Source organism: Arvicola amphibius, chromosome X (genome assembly GCF_903992535.2).
Source record: "Arvicola amphibius chromosome X, mArvAmp1.2, whole genome shotgun sequence".
Classification (NCBI taxonomy): domain Eukaryota; kingdom Metazoa; phylum Chordata; class Mammalia; order Rodentia; family Cricetidae; genus Arvicola; species Arvicola amphibius.
The window spans coordinates 17,660,850-17,687,764 of NC_052065.1; positions in this window are offsets into that span (position 1 = coordinate 17,660,850).

Here is a 26,915-nt window from a genome sequence, read left to right on the forward strand (position 1 = left end):
GAGCAGATGTGTCTCATTGTCATGAAAAGTCTTAAGCTCTTAAAACATTTTAAATGCCATATTCTGGAGGTCTCTGAAAAATTTGAGGATTACATATCTAACTGAAATATATATATATGTATATATATGTATACATATATTTTATATGTATATTTATATATATATATATACATATATATATATATATAAAACCTAACTAACATGACTACAAGCTTGACTGTTATGTTATAGATGGTTATCTATTAACGTATATTTTTAAATTATACATTACATTTTTAAATGAGCTGCACAAACACAATACCTTAATCAAGAGCAGAAATTTACATATAACAAAATTGACCTTAAGTTTGTATCAATAAACCAAGAACCATACTAATACAAATCTCTATGGCATATCCCCCTTTAAATGTAAAGAAACATTTATAAACAATATTTGGGAATATGGGTGTAGTTTCTCCAAACTTCTTTCTGCTGTTTATTGGACAAAGTATTTTCTTTTGAGGGGTGTGCACAGCAACTTTTCAGGGGTCTTGGTCCATTAAACCATATTAGTTTGGAAGCAATCCACAGGTTCTCATCCTTTGTGGAAACAAAGAACCTCTTTTCCAAAGCAACATATCCTTAGACCCATATTTTGAAATCAAGATACCTTTGAGATATATATATATATATATATATATATATATATATATATATATATATTGGCTTAGCTTAGCAGCCCCCAGAATCAAATGTCTCTCTCTGCAGTCAAAAATTCAAAGATAACACAATAGTATACATAATCCAGACTCTTGTGAATTTTCCATCTTTATGTGGCTTACTATTATTTATTTCTTTAATCTATGACTCTCTGTACTCTCTCTTTAAAGACTTTGTTTTATTTTTTTAAACCATTTACTTCTTTTCCAACTCCCTATACTTTTTCTTCTTTCTCCCAAGCCTACGTGCATGTATCAACACTGTGACCCATTTCGAGGTTTTTTATGTCTGAATCTGTCCTAATGTGTACCTGTAATTCTTTACTGTCTTGAATAGCTTTTAAAAATGGTAAGCAGCTTGGTTTCAGTGGCTCTGGATGCTGGCCCCACCTCTCTTTTAAAATGGTGAAGGTACCATTATTGACAGCTCGGGAACCGCCAAGTAGGAGCCATTCTCAGCACTTTAACTCTAAGAATGAACATGCAGCACATAAACCCTTTTTATCTGAGTAATGGCTAGATTGCCATGCAGATCATTGCATGGCCTGGAAATATCTCTGTAAGGCGGCAGGAATCCGCCATGCTCTCTAACCTGTGCACTCCTAACAGTCCTGATCCCACCATCTGCCCAGGTGGGGAGTGCTGAGCTGCAGGCATGGTCTCAGCTACTTTTCAAAGTGGGCATACAAGCACCCGGGCCTACAAACCCCATTCAAGTGCCCATAGTTGGACCTCCAGAAAATATCAGAGTTCATGCTGGTAGTACAGCCCCAAAAGCCAGCATTTCAAAACCATGGCTTTTTTTCCTGCTACCACTGAATCAGGAAAACCTCTCTTAAAGAAGCTGCAACGTGCCACTAGCAAGCAAAGCCCATTAGGAAAAATAAATGGGGCAAAACTTTGTTTTTTAGTGTCTAGAGTTCCTTTTCATGCCCTCTCAGGTTTTCCATGGATTTAGTCCAACACGTTGGCATGCCAATTTGTTGGAGGAAGGGTTGCTTGTTGGTTCCTGGCCACTTAGCCCCAAAATAATCACACAGAAACAGTATTAATTAAATCACTGCTTGGCTCATTAGCTCTAGCTTCTTATTGGCTAACCCTTACAAATTAAATTAACCCATTTCTTTTAATTTGTGTATTGCCACTTGGCTGTGGCTTACTGGCTAATGTTCTGTCTGGCTTCAGCAGGGTGCCATGGCTTCTCTCTGACTCTACCTCCTTTCTCCCAGCATTCCACTTAGTTTTCCTTGCCCACCTCTATTCTTTTGCCCAATAAGACCAAGCCAGTTTTATTTATTAATTAACCAATTGTATTCACAGCATACAAAGGGGAATCCCACATCACAACTAGGCCCTTGCATCCTGTGATTTGTCTTGTCTGTTGTGTCCACATCGGATAGAACCAAGGAAATAGTCTACATGCCAGGTCTGATTGAATAAACAACAAAAAGAATTGTAACATCAAGTCAGTATAACCCTACCTCAGATCCTCTGGGCCTATAGAAATGTTCTCCAGTGAGAACTACCTAGATGAACATAAAAGAACAATTCTAAACTTCCTCAAAGAATTCAAGGAGTTTAAAGAAGACACAAGGAGACAGCTCATTGAATATAAAGAGAAGAAACATAAAGAAAAAACGAAACAAAATAATGCAGAGATGATGCCCAAGCCGCCCCCCCCCAAAAGAAGATCACTTTCTCTTCAGGCTCTCCTTTGTTTTCCTATTCTGCACTTGTCCTTCTGTCCTTAACTTAGATACCAAACCTTTACAGCTACTAGAATTAGTATCCTCTTCTTCGTGTTTCTAGACTATTCTGTTTTATTCCATGGTTCCCTTTATTCCATATGACTGTAGTTCTGTGTTTATGTGTTTGTCTCTCACTAGACTCTTAACAAAAACCAGAGATTGAATCCTGGTCATAGTGGTATTTCAAGTAATTTGTACAGTGTCAGGTACATCCAGACACCAAGTAGTGGCACAAAATCCTAACCCAAGTAGGACATGGTACTGTTTTATATCTGTGCACTACAAAGGGATAATAGAGAGGAAAAAAAATAAAATAAGGACTGACCTCGGAAATGCTGTCCCTTTGGTGGGCAAAATCATTTGCTTCAACTGTTTCCCTCACATACACAGAGATATTTGTTGAAGAAAATCAATTGTCATGCCGTACCTCTATCCTTCCTAGCCTCATATACAGTACAGAATATATAGCAACATTTTAGAAATGCTTTCTGATGTTAGTAAATAATGCTTGGGAATCATTTTGGCTGCACATGATTTGGTGGTGCATCTGCTTAATAACTTCAGACAGTAAGCTAGAAGACACATTTCCTCTTGTAATGGTGACCCTACTTTTCTTTCAGGCATTTGTCCTTTCTGCTTCTTGCCCATTTCAGAAATACTCCTGATTACTGAACATGGGATTCAGGTGTCTCGTCGCTACCGTTCTCAGCTCTGGACCCACACAGATGCAACCAGAGAGCAATTGTTTGGGAATGAGTTAGGGTCCTATAGTAATTAATCCTTTTCCTTTCTGAATCATAGTATTTATCTATCTGTCAAGGTGAGAAATCAATTAGATGATTGTTTAGTTCTAAAATTCATCTGCTTCTGTTCTTTGATACTTTATTTCTAACCTTACAGTATGCAGCTGTCCCATGACCCCCGCCTTACATCCAATTCTGTTAGGCCTCAGATTTAAATCATATGAAGTAGATCCCTGAGAAACCTCCCGATATATGAATTATTAATGTTCCCACCACACAGTCTCTGTGTGAATATTTACTTACATTGCTGGGTATCTATTCCTGACAACAAATCACGGTTTGAATGGTTTACTGACGCTTTCTCTTCCCCTCAGTGATTCAGCTTGCGTCTTCCTTTCACCTTGAGAATTGTGCAATTTTTTTTTCCCTTGTGGAACTCTGACACCGAACAGTAAAAAGGATGTCAACAACTGAATCCCAGTGTTACTGTCTTTCTTTTTCAATTTCTCTTAGAGATTGCTGCTTTTCCCCCTCTATTCTGTATCCTCCTCCACCCCTGACTGCCTTGAGTCATTTCCATAGCTAAGGGATTGAATTCTGCTCTCCCCACTTCATAGCTCCAAGCAACTGTAGCCACTGTATTGCTCAACAAGATTCTTAATATTCTCACTGATTTAGTTATTTCCCAGAGGAAAAAAAAATTTCAGATACGTCAGCCTGTGCCGCAGGGCTTGATCAACAGTTGCCGCATCTGACCTCTACCTTCTCCTTGGTCTTGGCTATCCTGTATTCCACCCACTCCCACCCTTCCAGATTCAGATCTCATCTCCCTTCTCTGCCCCTCCCTTTCTTCCTCTCATTTACCACCACAGCCACTGCGGTCTTCCTTAGAGCCGACATTACTTTCTGCCTCCAGATAGAGAAGCCTTTTATTCTCTCAGAAATTTTCGGAGTTAACCACCCTTTGCTGCCTCCACTGGGAGTGGGTGCCTAACGCATCGATTTAATTAAAGGTGGAATAAATGGAGTTGCAGGAACACTTTGAATGGTAATTCTCTAGCTTGTTATAAACCACTTTCTGCATCGCCTTGCAAATTGGAAACTTTAGGAGATTGTATAATGTTTTACTCCTTGTAATAGGATTAGGGCGATCTACTTCAATTGCTTTATACTTTTCTGTAGATATGGGGTGTCTCAACTATGTCAGTAGGAGTTCTGGTATGATATGCTCAACTCCAATATCTAGGTGTTGGCTATTATTGTCATGCCAGAAAAGTACTCCTATGACAGACAGAAGTGCCTTGAGGAGATATGGTCTGGATGAGAGAGCCATAATAAACGTTCTTGCTTGCTCTAATGGCCTATCCATTAAAAACAACTAATAAAGATTACTGAAACACATTTGCCAAGGTAACATTGAAAGTGTTAATGACAAAGTCAGCTGTTTTGTTTTGTTTTTAAAGCAGTCCAACAGAAATGAAAGGTAATTTGTATAGTAACAGGGCAGCTTAAGGGGAGCTAAAGATTTCGACAACCCATGTTAGGACAAATCAATAGGTCTGTTGCTGGAAGGACTGAGAATTATTATAGAACCTGTTTCAGTCTAGAATGTTTTCTTCTTCTTAAATTGAATCCCTGCAGTCCAGAAACAGAACGTGTCTTACCTCCCTCTATGTTCCACCCTGCCCTAATGAAGAGGAAATTGGGATTTAGACAGATTCAAAATTCTCAACCCAGGGGTCTTTTACTCTTGACGGTTAGCCTGGTGATGCTTCTGGTTTCCCAATCTGAGATTGTTGTATAAGATTCAGCTGCCCATTTCTATTCATTTTCTGTTCCCAGTGCATGGAGAGGAGGCTTAAACATCACCATCCCAGCAAAGTTAGGGATAGGGAACAGCTACCAACCTGCCAGTCTTCCCGCATTCTTACAATGGAGTTAGTAGAGGCCCGCTTTTGTGCAGTTATCTGTTGTGGAATATTCCTTGACACTGTGTAAAAATGTGTCCCTGTGATTTGTTTAGTTAAAAGCTAAATGGCCAATAGCTGGGCAGGAGATTAGGTGGGACTTCTGGACAGACAGAACTCTAGGAAGAAAAAAGGTGTAGTTGCCAGTCAGATACAGAGAGAACAAGACATTCAGGAGGAGAGGGAAAACGACTAGTCATGTGCTAACACACAGATGAAAAATCTTTCTACAGTTATGTCTATGTGTTGCCATAGTTGGATCTGGACTTCTGAAAATCACAATTATACCCTGGAAGATAACAAGGATAGTGTTATGAGAAACTATTTAATAAAATCATAAATGGGATGCCTCAGCATTAGTTAACCCTTTCTGCTAATTACTCTTTGCCATGGTACACATTGTGGGTAGTAAGTAGGACAGTTGAAGATCAAATCTAAAGCTCTAACACCAATATACGTTTCTCTGGAATGGAGTTGGAAGGCTAGGCTCAGGGTTAATTCCCAAAATGATTGATGATGCTCTTGCTAGATTTATGGACATGAATTTGTGAGTTCCATGTTCTGTAGTCTGACACAGATGCATCCTTCTGACCTCAGAATAACACAGAGTTTGAAAAGCAGCTAGTATGAAATAATGATTTTCTCTGCTGACCCCATATCTCATTTCTTTCTCTTTATTCCTCTTTTGCGATCCAGTCACCTTCCTAAGGAGCGTTTATGATAATGGGCTGCTGGGAGTAGAATGGCCAATGTCTACTTCTAGCTAACTGAGCTTAAGACGGTGGAAACAGCACATTTGACATGATTTAAAGGATGAATAACTTGCATTTGAATTTTATCGCCATTATTTTCTTTGCTGTCTTATATATGGCAAATTAATTTCTTTGTATCTGTAAAATAAATCACGATTATTAGCACCTAACTAATCATTGTAGGTATTGGGAGTATTAAATATCATTACAAATATAACACTATAGGAAACATGCTTACTACCTAATAATCTCTGTATGGATGCTTGCTATGACTATTCATAGAAAGAACACTGAAACTAAACTCAAACTGTTCTTTGCAATCTGTGAATCACTTCTTCCTGTTTTCCCTATTATTCCCACAAAGGCTGAAAAAATATTGATGTCATATTATTGATTCCTCTGATATCTAAATGAAATAATGTACTTAAGATACGTGTCGCTAAGTAGATATTCAATACGTCGCTATTATTTTTTGTTTTATTCTTCAATGCTTGAATCCTTAAAAGAATATATATTTTAAGCCCTGGTAAACCCCATGTAAGCAATAAGATCCTATCTCTGACTTGCTTTCTCTAAGAATTCTATACTCATGTGATATCTTCTAATCCAATTATATTTGTATTACTTACTTAGGCAATGATATCATTGCTGCCATGTATGAAGCTACTTTCTGAAATTCTACCACAGTGGCTGTGGAAGGGAGCTATGCATTTTTTTTCTCTGAAAAGCCTCTTGGAACCCTTCCTTTACCCTGTGCTTTCCACAGTCCTTTTCTCTGTGTTCCACAGCATGCTAAGGTACTTTTACCTCTACTAGAGTTTATTGAGTGAAGGAGTGTTTTGTAACAATCTCCTCTGAGATTGAAACATTCCATTCTTCAGAGAAGCTCCTTAAGCAGGAAGGAAAACAACTCAAAATAGCTTCAGGAAGTCCCTGAAACTGACCAGATTCACCAGCAAGAGTAAACAACGAGCCGGGTGGTGGTGGCACATGCCTTTAATCCCAGCACTCAGGAGGCAGAGGCAGGAGGATCTCTGTGAGTTCGAGGCCAGCCTGGTCTACAAGAGCTAGTTCCAGGACAGGCTCTAGAAACTACAGGAAAACCCTGTCTCGAAAAATCAAAAAAAAAAGAGAGTAAACAACGAAAACAGAATCTCCAAATAGACTGAGACAAACCACTCTACAAAGAAGGTTCTCAAACAAGCCAAGCTACAAATAAGATTCTGTCACTAAACAAGCTGCCTGAAAGAAGCAGAAACTAACCAAGCTTCCTGGAAGATGTTTAGACTGAGATAACTGGAAAGGATACCCTCCAACTTACTGATCTGCCTATAGGTTGTTCAGTGTGTTCAGGTTCACAGTTTTATGAGGTGTCACCCAGGCTAGGCTGAGCTTTGTGGATACAGCTGTGTCTTTGAGTCATTTCTGTTCTTGTAAGTAACTCCTCACCCATATTCCTGTAAGTAACCCCAATAAAACTCATTGATTCACTAAGTTGGACTTCGGTAGTATCTGTACTTTAATCTGTCATGGGCTCCCTATTGGGGGGTCAGTAGATCTAACTTTTACATCTTCCCAAGAAAAGTTTTATCATATAACATGAGTGATGAAGGAAAGACAGAAAGTTGTATAAAAAGCTAATCCTGGGTTCTAGAATATGTAGACATCATCCTGTCACTGATGAAAAATGCAATTAATGTTTGCTGTACAGTACCTTCATAATTCAAATTTGTTTATGTTTTATTTTCAAGGAGAAATTGTGGATTAAGTTGGAAATTGACTTTTGTCAAATTGATATTCATATTTTATTTCCTGACAAGCTCCATGCTACTAGGTATGTTGGGAGTATAATAATAAATGAAATTTCCTCTCAGTGAGCTTAGAATCAAGCTCACTAGATGAGAGAAATGTGTAAATAGAGATCTAAGGATTTGCATCAGTGGAGAGGAGAATGGCAGAGTGATTTTTGGATTATGTGTAGACACTGATAATTCCAGAGTAGAGAAGCAAACAAACCAAACATAAGCTAGAGAAAAAAAGCATCATGGCTCCAGTTTACAAGGTGGAATTTTATTTGGACCCAAATTAAGAGAGTTGTGAAGGGGGAAAAGTCCAACAAGGGCTATATGGGAAGAAGTGTCAGCTATATAAGGTCCGATATAAGTACATTCTGAAGGAGGCAGTACATTCAAGGGTAGAGGACAATAAAAGCCTGTATAAAAAGCACATTCCAGCTGTATTCAAGTTCAGTCTTTCAAGAAGGCCCTATTTTAAAGTTCAGTCTAGAATATTCTTTTACTTCTTAAATTGGATCTCTGGAGTCCAGAGTAGAAAATGTATGCCTTCCCACCTCTTTGCATACACATGTTTATGGGGTACCACGTAGTTTTTCAAAATGTTCATAGGCACAACTTACCTAATTTTACAATGACTTCATCATGAAAATACTGCTATTGTGTGCTTTGTAAGTGGAGACACAGACACAGAGAGGTAAAGTAACTTAATGATGTTACACAGAAAGTAAGCGGTAGAGGCATAATTGAATTCAAGAAGCACCTTTTAAAGAATTGGAAGCCCAAAGAAAGGTTAGAAAATGGTGCCAGTTTTCTTTTAACTTTATGCATGGTTTATTTTGACAACTATCTATTCTATCTTTTACCTCAAAAAACAAATTACCTTGTACCAAACACCAAAGTTCTATGATCTAAACACTATTTTAAGTTCTTTGTTTTCATTGCCCAATAATTCTGCTTATTCTGTTTGTTGGTATGTATAATTGATGTCTTTTTGCTTTAAAAATTTAAATTTTTATTTTTTTTAAGAATTTTGTACCTAGTACTGTATTTGCCCCATTTCCATTCCCCAATCCTCTAATTCTTTTCATATTCATAACACTCCCTTTGTGATTAATGACTTCTTCATTAATTATATAACAACATACACACATATACATACACACAAAACTGTATGAGTTCATTTAGTGTTGTTCATGTGTACATTATTTAGTTCTGACCAAGTGGACTGGAAAAAAACTAGAAATCTTGTCTCTAGAGAAAACGCTCCCTTTCTTAGTCACCATTGATTGCTTGTGGCTCTTCGTCTAAGGCTGTGTTTTATAAAATTTCCCCTACCTACACTGTCATGCTCACGACTTTTGTCATTGTGTGAACCTTGTTTAGGAAACCATATTGTTGCATTTTATGGATGCATCTTCCCTGTTATGTCTAGACAACATTGTTGCATAGAAGGTGTCTTGGTCTTCTGATTCTTATAGTCTTTCCATTGCCTCTTCTGTGATGTTCCCTGAGCTTTGCCTATAGGGGTTGAATTTTGGATACATCTGCTGGAAGTGGGCACCCCACAGTCAGTAGTTCTTAGCATTTTGACCAGCTGTGTATCTCTGTAATAGTCTCCATCTACTGCAAAGAGAAGCTTCTTTAATGAGTGAGAACGGTACTTATCTGTGGGTAGAAGAATAAGAGAAGACATTTAGAAATTGAGCTCCCAAGGTCCTGATGAGGAGCAGAAGGAGAGAGAACATGAGAAAGAAAGTCAGGACCGTGAGGGAACCTCCACCTGGCGATAGATGAAGAAAATGACTGAGCCCCACATTGGAGCACTGGACTGAGCTCCCAAGGTCCTGATGAGGAGCAGAAGGAGAGAGAACATGAGAAAGAAAGTCAGGAACGTGAGGGGTGCGTTCACTCATGGAGACGGTGGGACAGAACTAATGGGAGATCACCAACTCCATTTGGAATGGGACCGATGGATCATGCGACCAAACCAGTCTCTCTGAATGTGGCCAACAGCGGGGGTTGACTGAGAAGCAAAGGACAATGGCGCTGGGCTCTGATTCTTCTGCATGGACGGGCTATGTGGGAGCCTTCTCAGCTTGGTCGATCACCTTCCTGGACCTGGGGGGAGTTGGGAGGACCTTGGTCTTAGCATAGAGTAGGGAACCCTGATGGCTCCTTGGCCTTGAGAAGGAGGGAGGGGAGGTATGGGTGGAGGGGAGGGGAGGGAAGGGGGAGAAGGAGGGGAGGGAAGGGGGAGTAGGAGGGGAGGGAAGGGGGAGGAGGAGGGGAGGAGATGGAAATTTTTAAATATAAAAAAATAAACCATGAAAAAAATTTAAAAAAAGAAATTATACTGGTTTAGAAAAATGGCAGTAGGGTATGTGACCTCTCTGTCATAAGTCCTTTATGAGCATACTTATCTGTCAGTGAAACTCTAGGAGGTAGGTTCTATAATTCTCCCCATTTTACAGAGAAAAAAACTAACTTTCTCAAAACTTACATGGTAGAACTGAGATTTGAACTGAGTAGGTACTGCTAATTTGTCCATAAGATGGGGGCAGGTCATAGAGGGGTTGGGCTTTGGAGATACCTTACCTCTGGAAAACAAAGAAAAACCAGCCTGAAAGATGATAAAATTTATCTCTTCAGTATGACTTTTCTGGTTTTATGGTCCATTTCTTTTCTCTAATCATGTGTTTGACATACTCTTCTTATGGAGCAGACTTTTCCTGGTGAGACATGAACAGATGTCTGTTCACCCCAGACAGGGAACCAACAACAGTGAAAGTGAATCCCACCAAGGTCCAACTTGGTGAACCAATGAGTTTTATTAGGGACATTTACAGGGGCATAAATTACTCTAAGACAGCTGTATTATCAAAGACGACCCCAACATGAGTGACAATTCAGCAAAGCTGGAAACCTAGAATAAATTCCATACCCTACAGCCAGCACAACAGGTTGGAGAATGTTCTTTCTAAGTGGCTTTGTTGGTCTGGGCTTATTCCAGGAAACTAAGCTAACTGTTTTGTTTCTTCTAGACAATTAGGGTGATCTCTGCTTCTTCCAGGTGGCTGAGCTTGTCTAGAGTGACTCTCAGCCCTCTTTACTCTTTATGTACTCTTGGAGAGGTAGAATCCTAATCTGGTCAGTTTCAGGAACTTCCTGAAGCTATTCTGAGTTGTTTAGTTTCTGTTTTAATGAACTCTGCTAAGTATTTCACTCCCTTAGAACATCCTGTTGTCTCACTTCCCTGTAAACATCCTGTCTGATGAAGTTTCCCTGTAAAGTATTAATCTCAGCAGAAACTGCTATATAACACTTGTTTATCTATCTGTGATGATTCTAATTAGTACCTCACATATTAAAACAGGTATCCTAGTTTGATTTTCTGTTGCTGGGATAAAACACCCACCAAAAGAAACTTGGGAAATAAGCGGTTTAGTTCATCTTACAGCTTACAGTCCATTGTAAAGGGAAGTCAGGATGAGAATTTGAAGAAGAAGAAATCATGGAGGAATGCTTGCTTTCTTTGGTTTATCCTCTGCCAGCTTTTGTATATTACCCAGGATGACCTGCCTGGAGTGGTGCCATATGCAGGGAGCTGGGCCTTTCCACATCAATCAACAATCAAAACAATTCCTTACACACATGGCTGCAGGCCAATGTGATCTAGGCAGTCCCTCACTGGAGACTTTCTTACCAGGTGACTCTTGGTTGTACTAAGGTGACGATAAAAAAAAAAAAAACAAACATACTAGGACAACAGGAATTTAGGAGACTGGCATGTGGGTAGAGGTTGCCTTTATACTAGTTTGATTGCTACAAAAAATGAATTCATAGTGTCAAAAGAGATCCTTGCTGAACATTTTTTTTTATACCACACAGTGGAGACATTGTAAATGGGACTGATACGTTGAAGGATTTTGAAAGTTATATATTGTGGTATTTGGTTATATGTCTATCATAACTGCTTGCAACCTCTGCATCAGCAGCCTATCCAACCTCAGTTGGGGTCTTGTAAAGCCATCTGTAGGTGGAGTGTTTCTGTCCCAACTGCCTGCTCTCAAATATCTGACTCAGAGGCTTAATATTACTTATAAATTCTCGACCCATAGTTCAGACTTGTTACTGGTAACTCTTACACTTAGATTAACCTATATTTCTTATATATGGCTCATGGCTTGTTACCTTATTTTCTACATGCCCTGCTTCCTCGGTGGCTGACTAGCATCTCTCCTGACTCTGCCCTTCTTCATCCAGTACCCTCTGTTTGATTATCTTGCCTAACTTTTTCCTTCCTTGCTAAAGGCCAATCAGCTTCTTTATTAACCAATGAGAGTACTATATATTCACAGTGTACAGAGGGATTACTCCACAGCAGCCATCTATTCCCATTCCTCTTGATGTTGGAATAATTGTCAACAATATTTGGAACAGTTTAAATTAATATTAAGGACCTCACAACCTTGTTATTTGTGTTACACAATTATTTTTCATTCTCATTCTGTTTAAAAAGCTTGAAATGACTCATAAGCCATGAAAGAGTAAACAATCGAAATCTTTGGTTTGTTAAGTTGTAAACCAAGGAGAGCTGAAATCTCTTAATCTATGTGCTTGAACTGCATTCTGGGCCCTCCCTCTGATATTGATTGTATGAATCCTAGAAGCTCCTTGGTGATATGAATTATGAACTTTACAGTGAAGTTGTAAATCGGTGACATTATTCATATAAAATAATTGAGTCTATTATTTGGATCCATCAAACAAAAGCCACAGCTCTTTAACTAGATTAGGAAATCCATCTGTATTTCTCGACATAGCTTGTTTGCTCTCTGCGGGGGAAAGCATTGTTATTCATCTGAGAACACGCACCTGTTATTTTTGAAACACTTGTTGCAACTTCATTCTTCTGTTACTTTTCAGTATATCTCTTAAAGATGAGACAAGGGCAAGGGCATTAGCCTCCCAATATGGAGGAGGCTTCCGAAGCACTTTACTAAGTGGGCTTCTTCTATACATTATAACAGTGTTGGGCTGTCTTAGAAAGGAAAACAATGTTCTATGCTGTAGGAAGTCTTACAGCCAGAGGCCACTCTCCACTGGGGGGGGAGGGGAGAACCACTGGCTGTAAGACTTCCTAAGGCACAATTAAAAGGGCTTTGTTCCACCTTCCTTAATTCTTCTGATCTGTAGCCTGCCTTCCGTTCTATTTACATCAGTATAAAAAGTACGAGCTCCAGTTATTGGCACATCACTTACAATTTGGGGAAGAATGCAAGAAGTTCTCTTTATAAGGTTAAGTCTATCACTTTTGAGATAGTTTTCTATTTTACAAATTAACAGAAACATTAATACATACTTTGGGGTTATATAATGTTTCAATATGTGTAATGTTCAGATGAACGTCACACAGTTTTTTGTTCACGTGAATTTCAATAAAACTGAGAGAAAGGAATCTTTGAGAACTAGTAAATCTTCCAACATTTAATTCTTACACAAATTGCTTCAAGTTTCTGCCCACTAATTCTTGAATAATATTCATCTTCAATGGTCTTTCAAACAGTCCTATTTAATGGTACAGACAACTTTGGTGAGGGGTCTGGATCTACTCATTTTTTTTACAATAAATATTTATTGGGTGCCAGCTATATTCTAACTGCTATTCTAGCCATTTGGGGATATTTCAGAGAACAAAACAGATGAACACCTCTGTGTTCACTGAGTTTAACTTCCAGTGGAGCTTTGTTAATAAGCCTCACTGTCGTTTCATATAGTTTATTCAAGAGTGCATGCCACAAATGCGCTGGAAGAAAAGAAAGGACCAGAGACCCGAATGATATGAGGAAGGGACTTGAGGCAAGGGTTTCCCATAGAGAATTGTACAAGAAACAGGATAAAGGAATAGTGCTGGGCTAGTATGACTGGAAGTGTAAAGGAACAAGGAGATGGATTTGTACTTCGATTGAGTAACTACAGTGTGTTGTTCACTCCCCTAAGCATTTGGTATATGATAGGAAGCAAAACAAATCTATTACTTATTCTATTCTCCTGGGATTTATAGTCTAAAGAGGGATACATAAAAAAAAATCACTCAAGTAAATCTAAAGGCACAATTTGAATAGTACCAGGAAGAAGATTCTCATAGGATGTGACATAATTTAAAACATAATTGAGACTAGCAGATTAAGGAAGTCTCCTCAGGGGAAATTGCAGTGTAGTAGAGATATAGAGAATGAATAGAATTTAAGCAGGTTAGGCAGATAGCAGAAAAAGGAGAGCATTCCACTCTGAAGCAATTTAGTGTTCAAAGTCCTTGTGGAAGTGCAAAACAGGGCAGCAGGAATGCACTGAAAGGTCATTGCGGCTGAGAGTAGAGAATGGGAGGTGGATGCATTGAGGAATAAGTAGAGATATAGTGGGTGGCAAGCTATGAATCTAAGTTAAGATGTTTGGTTTCATATTTTGTTGGTTTTTTTTTTGCTTTTTTTGTTATTTTGATTTATGTTGTTTAAAATGGTAAAACAAAACAAAACAAAACAAAAAACACATAGGAGTTTAACATGTGCCTAACACAACCAGATTGGCTTTCTGTAAAGTCTCTATGTGGTGGTGTGGCACGTAAAAATGCAGGAGGATATTGATTTAGCTCAGTTGAGAGACATTGGTGGTTTGGACTTTGGATAAAGGTAGACCTACTCTGGTTGGAGAGAAATGATTGTCTGGACATAGATTGCTCAGCAGTTAAGAGGACTGTCGGTTCTTCCACAGGACTTGGTCTCAATTCCTAGCGCCCACATGGTGTTTCATAATCATCTTTAAGTCAAGTCTCAGGGAATCCGATGTCCTCTTCTGGCATCCATGAGCACCAGATACGCACATGGTACATAGATAGATATGCAGACAAAGTGAAGAGCGGAAAGCTTTCTCTCTATGATTAAGGACAAAACCGAATGCCAAATGTCACACTCAAAGACATAAAAGAAAATAAAAAATAACTTAGTTAAGTTCAGAGTATATTTGTGTCCTGAAGCCCACAGGCTGTATTGATATTGTGTATGTGGGGAGTGAAGGAAAACATGTCTAGGGAAATTAACCATACTTTCACCTGGTGCAGATGGGTGGATGGTGATGCCATTCTTTGACATGAACATTGACGATAATTTGAAATGAGAAGCCTTGCTTTCAGATTCCTTGCTTTATCTACTCCTTGCTGCAGAATTCTAGACCCTCGTGTACACATTTCTATAGCATTATTTCATTCAACAGGTTTTCCATCCCCGTCATTCACCCCAGTAATGGCACCAAAGTACACTCTTGGCAATTCCTGCATTAATGCTCTAACTCTTGCTATTTTATTTGGCTAGGATGCTTTCATGTCCTTTCTATAAAAATTTTTTTCATTAACTCTAATACATTGGGCTCATTCTGTATGAATTCTAAGAGCATTTATTGGCTGCAACCATATGACATATTTCAATCACAAACATGTCATTTCAAATTTACAAATGTTCTGAGTTGCAAAGTTCATTTGTATGCCAGCTGTCTGAAGTGCAGAATGATTGCTAGGTTCCAAGGCTAGTCCATAAAACCAATTTAATCTTAAATGTGGATCAAATATAGGGTCAGTTGTGATACAAAAGTATAGGAAGTGATTGATATTCATATGTGATTAAGTGAAAAAAGAGAATTGAGTGATTATATTACATATTTGGCATGTTAATGAATATAGAAATAATGTTTTCATTAATTCATAGAGCATTCATATAACATATTGATAATATCACACACACACACTTTCTTCCAACTTCTCACACATCTACTCCCCTCTCCACTTCCTATCCATTAAAATATTTGTCTCTCTACATAGCCCTGGCTGTCCTGGAACTCACTGTGTAGTCCAGGTTGGCCTTGAACTCAGAGGTCCACCTACCTCTGCCTCCCAAGGGCTGAGTTAAAGGTGTGCATCACCAAGCCACCCCACCTCTTTTTTTCTCATTTTTTTTATTAAAAATTTCCATCTCCTCCCCTCCTCCTCCCCCTTCCCTCCCCTCCCTTCCACCCATACCCCCACTCCCTCCCTCTCCAAGCCAAAGAGCCATCTGGGTTCCTTCCCTTCACTATGTTAAGTCCAAGGTCCTCCCAACTCCCCCTAAGTCCAGGAAGGTGAGCAACCAAACTGACAAGGCTCACAGTGAGCCCATCCATGCTGTAGAGTTCAAGCTCATCATCGTTGTCCTTGGTTTCTCAGTCCTCCTCCACCGTCAGCCACATTCAGAGAGTCCGGTTTGATCCCCTGTTCCATCAGTCCCATTCCAACTGGACTTGGTGGTCTCCCGTTAGATCTGTCCCACCATCTCAATGGGTGAACGCACCCCTCACGGTCCTGACTTCCTTGCTCACGATCTCCCTCCTTTTGCTCCTCATCAGGACCTTGGGAGCTCAGTCCGGTGCTCCTATGTGGGGCTCTGTCATTTTCTCCATCCAACACCAGGTGAAGGTTCTATGGTGATATGCAAGATATTCATGAGTATGGCAATAGGATCTGTACATTTCTGGCACCCTCTCCTCAGCTGCCCAAGGAACTAGCTGGGGGCATCTTCCTGGACACCTGGGAACCCCTCTAGAGTCAAGTCTCTGCCAACCCTAGAATGGCTCCCTTAATTAAGATATATAATTCTTTGTTCCCATATCCACTCTTCCTATATCCCAACCATCCTATTCCCCCAAGCTCTTCCCGAAAAGTGTGAAGAGACACCCCACCTCTTTTAAGAGACTATCTCACCACAGAGGTCCTGGTCCTCTGGTTCTTAAGATCTTTTTGCCCGTCCACTGCTATGTGCCTTGACTCTGAAATGTAGAGGTTGTGTTGTAAATTTATTAATTAATCAGGTGTAAGCTCCTCAAGGTCAGTGTGCTCTGCATTTGGCACAGCTGTGGATTTCTGTAGTGATCTCCTTCTGCTACAAAAAGAAGCTTATTTAATAAGTAAGAGCAATACTTACCTATAGCTTTGAGAACAAACATTTAGAATGTAGTTATATATTATACTGGTTTAAGAAACTGGCAGTAATAAGTTCTCCTCTAGGCTTGATGGCCTCCCCAGGCACAGGTAGTTGGCTAAATTTACAATTGTGCTGGGCATGAATTCCATTCTACCAAGCAAGCCTACTTCTAAATAGGTGACTATTGGTTACCCTCTGGATAAAAGTACCACTACTGTACCTTGCAGAATATCCTGCTATACTTGTCGTTGTTGTGATTCATAGTCCTATCATAGCTAGATAGGACTACTTATTGTTTTTCTACATTGGCAGCTTGCCTGGCTCCTTCCAAAACTATGAGAAATAGACTTTAGTGAGTAAGATTTCAGATCAAATCCAGACTGATTTATTTAAATCTTATGCTTGAAGGTTGTGGTAGTGTCTTCAACAGTAGTGTTATCTTTCTGTGGAAGTCACCAAGGGTAATGGCAATAACTTATATTGAATTGGGAAATTTGGACTCTCTACTAACAACTGGAAAGAAAGTATCCTTTGCCTGGCATTGGGGATTTGTTAAATGATATATAAATAGTTTTTGACAAGGAGCATTATCACCCCAATTGGCATAATTAAGCATCTTACAAATAAATATTATATATGAATATATAATTAAATGTGCATATATATGAAGGAGAGATGTGGGGCTTCTATGAAGTAATTGTCATATCTAGGTTCAGCTATTGTAATTCAAAAGCTGTTCTGAGAGTAGGTTCCTTATAAAAGAATGAATTTGGAATTATTCTTACTTCCCTTCCACCTGTCTTCCCTTCCTCTTGCCATCTCTCTTGTCTTCCTTTCCCTTCCTTTCTCCTTCCTCCTTTCATTCTTCCCTTCCTTCCTTCCTTTCTTTCTTCCTTCCTTCCTTCCTTCCTTCCTTCCTTCCTTCCTTCCTTCCTTCCTCTATCTTTAGCTCTTCTGCCATTGGATAATGTAGTAAGGAGGCCTTGGTCAGATGCTTCTTTCTTGTTCTTCACCTTTTCATTCTTTAAAACTTTGAAAAAATAAATTTCTGTTCATTCTAGTCATTATAAATTGCCGAATCTTAGGTATTTTGTTATAGAAACACATGGACTAAGATACAGTATTTTATAAAGAAACAGACACACAGAGAAATACCACCTTGATATGGCTGGTGAGTAACAGACTCCAGATAGAAACCAAGTTCTTTAGGACTCTAAAGTTTACACATTAGAAACTTTTGAAATGAACCTCAAGTTGATGATATTACGAATAACATGAACTAAGTTGCAGAATTTGGCAAGGCCTATTTAGAAAATGGCCCATATGCTTGCTGGTTGGTAGGTTCACATAACACAGCACAGTAGGAAGAATTCTGAATACCAATGGCCTGAAATGTCAAACAATGATGCATGAACTTTATTCAGCAGATCCCTATTGGAATGGCATGATGAATGTGTTTGTTTGAGAATGTTAATAAAGTATCGTTGTTGTGTAAGATGGATTGTAGGCAAGACAGTAAAGGAGACAAGTCAAGGTAGGCCCTTGATGCTGCTCAGCAATCGTCTTGCTCCTCAGTACCTCCCTTTCCCATCGGCAGGTCTAAACTTGTAAGTCCTTTTTTCCCAGATCCTTGTTTGTCCCCATGGTTTGCACTTTCAACATCAGATGTTCACAGGCGATGTTAGAGAAAATAAGTAGGAATGCTTTCTATCCTTTGCTCTCTACTGCCAAATTCACATTTCCCTTTCCCTGTCCTCTTCTTCTTAGTAATGCCAGTTTGCATTTTCAACACTGCTATTTCATGCCGTCCTTACAACTACACTATGAGAGAGAGTTCAAGGATTCTTTGAGAAAGTGATCCTTAGGTTATGATCTTGATTTTTGTAGACCTTCTCAATGGTCAGTTACTTAGTAACAGGGAAACACATAACTTCACTTCACAATAGACATATCACTTGCTTATCCTCATTTGACTACATATATGATATGTATGTAAAAGGTATATGAAGATGGAAGTTACAAAATAATCCCACACTAGTTCAGAGTTGAGTATAATAAAGGGCTATTTATTTAGGGGCAGACTCACAGATCACAGTCCTCTGCATGAACAGGAAACAGGAACCGAATCCAGAAGCTGGGAGAGAGAGCACAAACATGTGCTTTACATTGACATTTATAGTATAAGAGGCCATGCCCAAGTGGGATGGTATATTGAAGGCTGAAGGAATTCCTACATCACCTCCCCCTTTTGTTTAAATAGGAAAGTTCCAAACCCAATACAAAACTATATACAGTAAGAACAGATATCAAGTATAAACAATATCAAGCAAGAAACAAATGCTAAATGTTTCAATAATTATCCTATTCTAAGGAGTCTAAGTCTTGTATTAGAAATAACTTGGCCAAGTCATGAGAAGAAAGTAATTATGACTATCTAGTCTTCAACCCCATCAAAGGCCTGAGAAGGGACATAATATTACTTGAGTAAGCAGGAAGTGCAATCAAGCAACTTCTAAAATGTGCAATAAATGACAGAGACAACTGGCTCATTTGCAATGTTGGAGTAACCAACTTTGGCTAAGGTCTAGAGTAATTGACAAAACATTTTAGAGGCAGAAATTTTTTAAAACTGTCTCACTCTGTCTTGCATTTTGCATGTAAATGAATGGAAATAGAAAACATTATCCTGAGTGAGATAACCCAAACCCAAAAATATGACACCAAAACCACACAAAGACTCAACCAAGAAAGAGAATTATAGAACAATCTCACTCATGAACATCGATGCAAAAATTCTCAATAAAATACTGGCAAACCGAATCCAAGAACACATCAAAAAAATTATCCATTACAATCAAGTAGGCTTCATCTCAGAGATGCAGGACTGGTTCAACATATGAAAATCTATCCATGTAATCCATCATATAAATAAACTGAAAGAAAAAAACCATATGATCATTTCATTAGATGCTGAAAAAGCATTTGACAAAATTCAACACCCTTCTATGATAAAGGTCCTGGAGAGGTTAGGGATACAAGGACCATATCTAAATATAATAAAAGCAATATACAGCAAGCCAACAGCTAATATTAAATTAAATGGAGAGAAACTCAAAGCGATTCCACTAAAATCAGGAACAAGACAAGGCTGTCCACTCTCACCATATCTCTTCAACATAGTTCTTGAAGTTCTAGCAATAGCAATAAGACAACATAAGGAGATCATGGGGATTCGAATTGGAAAGGAAGAAGTCAAACTGTCATCATTTGCAGATGATATGATAGTGTACATCAGTGACCCCAAAAACTCTACCAAAGAACTCCTACAGCTGAAAAATACCTTCAGTGATGTGGCAGGATACAAGATAAACTAAAAAAAAATCAGTAGCCCTCCTATACACAAAGGATATAGAAGCAGAGAAGGAAATCAGAGAAACTTCACCTTTTAAAATAGCCACAAATAGCATAAAGTATCTTGGGGTAACTCTAACCAAGGAAGTGAAAGATCTATTTGACAAGAACTTTAAGGCTTTGAAGAAAGAAATTGAAGAGGACACCAGAAAATGGAAGGATCTCCCATGCTCTTGGATGGGTAGGATCAACATAGTAAAAATGGCAATTCTACCAAAAGCAATCTATAGATTCAATGCAATCCCCATCAAAATCCCAACAAAATTCTTTACAGAACTTGAGAGAATAATAATCAACTTTATTTGGAAAAACAATAAACCTAGGATAGCCAAAATATGAATATGGTATGTACTCACCCATTAGTGGATTCTAGCCATAAACAAAAGGACATTGAGCCTATAGTTTGCAATCCTAGAGAAGCTAAGTACTAAGGTGAACCCAAAGAAAAACATATATAGAACCTCCTGGAAATTGGAAGCAGACAAGGTCACCAGGCAAAAGTTGGGAGCATAGGGGTGGGGGTGGGGTGGGAGAAGGGGAAAATGGAAGAGAGAAGGGAGAAAGGGAGGGTTGGGGAGAGCTTGGGGGAGTAGGATGGTTGAGATGGAGGAAGGATGGATATGGGAGCAGGGAAGAAAATATCTTAATTAAGGGAGCCATTTTGGGGTTGGCAAGAGGCTTGGCTCTAGAGGGGTTCCCAAGTGTCCACGGGGATGTCCCCAGCTAGGACCCTGGGCAGTGAAGGAGAGGGTACCTGAACTGGCCTTGCCCCATATTCAGACTGATGACTGTCTTGAATTTCACCATAGAACCTTTGTCTGGCAACAGATGGAGATAGAGACAGAGACCCACATTGGAGTACTGAACTGAGCTCCCAAGGTCCAGTTGAAGAGCAAAGATGGAGAATATGAGCAAGGATGTCAAGACCACAAGGGCTTGGTCCACCTACTGAGACAGTGTACCTGAGCTAATGGGACCTCACCAAATCCAGCTGGACTGGGACTGAACGAGCATGGGATAAAACTGGACCCTCTGAATGTGTCTGACAATTGGGGCAGACTGAGAAGCCAATAATAATGGCATTGGGATTTGTCTCTAATGCATATACTGGCTTTTGGGGATCCTATTCTATTTGGATGCATACCTTCCTAAGCCTGGATGGACAGGGTAGGGCCTTGAACTTCCCACAGGGCAGGGTACCCTGCCCTCTCTTAGGACTGGAGGAGGGGAAGGGAGAAGGAGGGGGAGCAGGAGGGAAGTGGGAGGAGGAAAGGAGGTAGAAATTTTGATTGGTATTATTTATAAAGTAATAAAAAGTTAAAATGATGGTTTATTTCTGAGATTACTGTCTGGTATAATTGCAAATTATCTCTGAGTATTCCATAGGGTTTTTCTGAGGTTCCTATTTGAATTTGTGGCTAGAACATTGGAAGAAGGAACACCATTTCAGCTAACCAAGTTGTAACCATCTTGAGCAGCTGGTACCCAAAACCGGTCTTAGAGTAGCACTATCAGCATCATGATGTCATATTAACCAGGTGGAGTCGTTGTGGGACCCCATTTTCTTCCTGGAAACGTCAAAGATTGCTGTAGAAAAATTTCTTGTTCATTGAAGAAAACTTAAATATTATTTATATAGACATATATTTAACAAAAGTTATGATAGAGACAAAAATAGGTATGGAGAAAAGTAAAGTTTTCCTAAATTCTTTCTTCTTTCAGTCCCATACCAGATGGCTCCTGACATGAGACAGAAACTCTGAATTTTTCTTTTAACAACATGGTTGAATTTAAAGAAGGATAGAGCCATTGTCTAAATCCAAAACCAGCTTTGATTTTTAAGTGAGTCATGACTATTATTCCACTATCCTTATAAATATAATTCTCTTTGCTTGGTGATTCTATCTGTATAGTTATCATTTCCTCTTTAGGCATCTAGATGTCCAGGGTCTCTTGAGTTTTTGAAGAGGAGTATTTTCTTGCAAAGACAAGAACAGAACCCTGCCCCAGCCCTAGTGAGGTTTCCTTACCACTTGTATGGTTGTCACCTCTTTCAAACCGAATATTTATTAATTTTGATGGTATCCATAGCTTTTATTCTCATGTGGACACAAGAGACAAACCCCTTCTCCAACATAGCACATCTCCTGGTTTCCATTCTGAGGTCAACACATCCTTGAAATACACCAACTGATTTAATTCGGAAGTTTTTCTATTATCCAATGTCTCTGCAACTATTGTTCCTTTATCATTAGTGTTAAGAATATTCAAGGTTAATAAAACATTATGCAATCTATTTTGGGGAGTATTTTCCATCCCTTTCTGTTTGTTTAACATATCCTTTATAGATCAATTTTATATTTATTTAACTGCCTGACCTGTAGGATTGTTTGGTATGCCTGTAATATGCTTTATATTATAATAAGCAAAAAAACTGTTTGATTTTCTTAGCTATATATGCTGGACCATTATCTATATTTGTGCAGGTATACCCATGATGGCCATAACTTCTAATAAATGCTTGATTACTGAATCCGCCTTTTCAGTGTTCAAAGCAGTTGTCCATTGAAAACCTGAATAGGTGTCATTGGTGTGGTGTACATATTTTAATTTTTCAGAATCTGCAAACTGGAATACATCTGTCTGCCAGATTTCATTCTTTTGAGTACCCTTTGAGTTATTCCCTGCAGGTAGCAATGTTTGGTTCTATAAAGAGCAAGTAGGACATCTCTTTATAATCTCCTTAGCTTGTTGTCATGTAATAGAAAATTCTTTCTTTAAAACTTTGCTATTGATATGATATTTTTAATAAAATTCTGAGGCCTTCAGGACATTTCCAATCAATAATTGATCAATTTCAGCATTTCCTTGTGCTAGAGGACCTGGCTGACCCATATGTGATCAGATGTGTTTTATGTATATGGGACAAAGCTTATTTCTGATTATATCTTGAACCTGAATGGATAATGAAGTCAATTCTGTATCATCTGGCATAAATTCAGTGGTTTCAGTATGTAAGACAACTCTTTCTGCATATTGTGAATCAGTAACTATATTGAGAGATTCTTTAAAATCCCTTAGTACCATGAAAATAGCATATAATTCTGCCCTCTGGATGGAACTATAAGGGCTTTGTTCCACCTTACTTTAATCTTCTGATTTGTAACCTGCCTTTTCTGATTTATTTTCATCAGTATAGAATGTATGGGCTCCAGTTATTATGCAGGGAAGGATCCAAGTAGTTGTCTTTATAATGTTAATTCTATCACCTTTGGGATAATTGATATTAATCTATTCTATAAAATTAGCACAAGTGTTTTGCCAGGGTTCATTGTCTTCCCATAATTTTTTTTAATTTCATCAGTAGTAAAAGGCACTATAATCTCTGCTAGTTCTATTCCTGCTAGTTGGTGAAGTCTCAATTTTCCTTTTATAATTAATTCAGGCACCTTTTTCACATAAATTTCTAAACTTTTCTTGGTTTTTGTGATAAAAAGATCCATTCTAAGATAATATGTTCCCTTTGCATTAAAATTCCTGTAGAGGAAATTATGTAAGGCAATATGACTAGAATGCAATTAACATTTGGATTTACTTTATCTACATGTGCCTCCTCTTTTCAACAACAGTCAATTCTTTTTCAGCATCAGCTGTTAATTCCCTGGGACTATTTCATTTTTTGTCACCATATAAAGTTTTTTAATGAATTACTAAATAAGATGTTATCCCAATAGACAGTCATAGACTGGAAATTTCTAACATTCTTTGAACGTCAGTAAGTCAGCAATCAATCTCTCCTAATTTTTGACTTTTGTGTTTTAATTTTCTATAAACCTATTTTATTACCTAGGTAATTGACAGAATCTCCTCTTTGTATTTTTTCAAGAGTAATTTGCAATCCCCATTTAGGTAATACTTTCTTTACTTCTTCTACACTTGAATCAGATAACAAAATGTAATCCATGAAGTTGTAAATTATAGATTTAAGAGATTGTTTATGAATTATTTCCACTGGCTGACTTACAACGTATTGGCACAGGTTGGAACTATTGAGCATTCCCTGAGGGACGACAGTCCAATGTTTTTTTTAGTAGGCTGAGAATTAATATAAGTATGTACTATGAAGGCATTTTTTTCCTCTGTCCTTTTCTTGTAAAGTTATAGTGAAGAAACAGTCTTTTAAATCAATAACTATAAGAGGTCATCCTTTTGGTAACAGAGAAGGCAGAGAAATTCCAGATTGTAAAGGGCCCATATGTTGAATTACCTTGTTGACAGCTCTTAGATCTGTCATTATTCTCTATTTTCCATATTTGTACTTAACAACAAATACAGGAGAATTCAAAGGGCTGATTTACTCTTCAATATGTTGATCATTTAGTTGCTCTTGTATGATGAGCATCTAGTTGCTGCTGTACCAGCTGTTCTAAAGCCTGCAGTTTCTCTTCTGTTAAAGGCCATTGTTTAATCCATATTAGTTTCTCAGTTAACCATTTTAAAGGTAGGACCATTAGTACCTCTGTTTGCTAGCTGCTTTGTGTTCTTGTACAGCCTGAATAGTGACCTTTGTATATAGTAACTTATAATATCCTTCACAGAAACATGAGTTGGTTTATGTCTCATTTTGGGGACTGCAGGAATGTTAATCTGGATATTCCATTACTGCAGTATATCACAATCCCATAAATTCATTGCTATATTAGCCACATATGGCCTCAGCCTTCCTCTCTGTCCTTCTTTCCCTATGCATTCAACCCATCTCATACTTTGTTTTACTTGAGATAGGATTTCAATTCCTAGGAATTGAACATCTGCCTCTTGAAGAGGCCAATTTGGATGCCAAGATTCTGGAGAATGACAGTCGCATCTGCACCCTTGTCCAGTAATCCTTCAATTACAATGTTATTTATTTGTACTCTCAGCATTTGTCTTTGATCATTTATAGAAGTTTGCCAAAATATACGTTTCTTATTTTCTATTTGAATATTTGAGTCCTCCTTCATGTTTATTCTATCATCCAGTGCACTATGGTGTTTTACAACAGCCACTGGATTTTTAAAATTTCCCTAGGGAGACATGTCCTTCACAGTGACTGGGAATGACGGAGCCACCTTTGACCTGGGGGCTTGTGAGAGGCTCCCCAATGAGTTTTCTGATGGTAACAAATTGCCTTGTTTGTCTCTTGTTGATCTACATTCATTGGTCCAATGTTGGCCTTTGCCAAATCTTCTACATAATCCAGAAGTTTGAGACCTTCTATTTTTGTGATTCACAGAGGAGACATTATTTCTAGGAACACTTTGTCTATAATCCTGTCTCAGATGTCCTATTCTACCAAAGTTAAAACATTTGGCATTTTCATGTTTTTTTTAATACTTTTGGAAATTGTTTCTCCTACACAAGCCTCAGCATTATAGTCAAATGTCTCAACGTTCATTGTATGCAGGATCCATTCATCCACTGGTTCTGCTCTAACTTTTAAAGGCCCAAGTATCTTTTTGCATTCTAAGTTGGCATTTTCAAAAGCCAGAGATTCAATATGTACTTGTCTAGCTTCTGGGTCTGTTATTCCTATTTGTATCGCTTTACTAAATTTTTGTAAAAAGGCACGAAAGGGTTCTCTCTTGCCCTGTTTTAACCCTGGTATATGATTCACTTCATTCCTTTTTCTTGGTTTTTGAATTCTGTCCCAATCATTTAAGGCTGCTGTGTGGCATAGGGACAAGATTTGTTCATTATAAAGAGCTTGATCCTGTGGGTCAACATAAGTGCCCTCTCCAAGAATTTGATCTTAGGAAGCCTGAAGTCCTTTTGCTTTTCCTGGTTGTTCTAAAATTTTTGCCTCTTCCTGCAAATAGCATTTCCACAGTAGTTGTGGCCCATCTTCTAAGACCCCTGAAACTAATTGAAGGCAATCATGTGGGGTAGCCTTATTTCTGGAAGCTCAAGTCTACCATCTCCCTAACAAATGCTGAATGCAAGCCATAAGATATTACTGTTTGCTTAATTTCTTTTAGATCATTCATACTTGTAGGTATCCATCTATATTTTTTGGATTCTTTTGGGTGTTTAGAACTTGATTTTTCAGAGGTGATTACAGGGTAGGAATCTAAAACCCTGGGTAAGTCATCTCTAACTCTGACAAGTACTGGTGATGGTAAATCCTATCTTTGTACTTTCTTTCCCTGCATGATAATTTTCTAAATCATTTCAAATATTTTTACTACTATCTTTTGTAAAGACTGAGTCTCTTGGCCTGTATATATTTCTAGTTATTTCATTGAGGCATCTATCCTCTGGTCCTCAATCTGCACATGTGATTCCAAAGTATGAAGTTTTTCTTTTAAAGATAACATCTCATCCTTGGATATTATTTGGATAATGTGCAGATTGCTTCCCTGGAGAGATACTCTGTCTGCTAACCTATCATAACTTTTTAAACAAATTTTGATTGTCAAATTCAACAGTATGAATGAAGAGAAGTAGGAAAATAAACACCACTAAATACAGAAAACAACTAACAAAGTGAAAGTTTAGGGTCCGACAACAATAGCTGGAAAACAGTTGAAAGTTTGCTATTGGAAGAAAACCCCTACACAGAGACAGTCATCTAACAGACTTCTGGCCCCCTTAGTCTTTACCTCCCTTTTACTGAAGTTCTTTGAGTGTTAAAAGGTGTATGGGTAAAGCAGGTACATTTCAGCTTCCCAGATAAACAAACGAAAATGATGGCTGCCCAATTTATATTAACAGTTTCTTCTTATTTTCTTGGTGAGAAAATAATTGGCATACAGA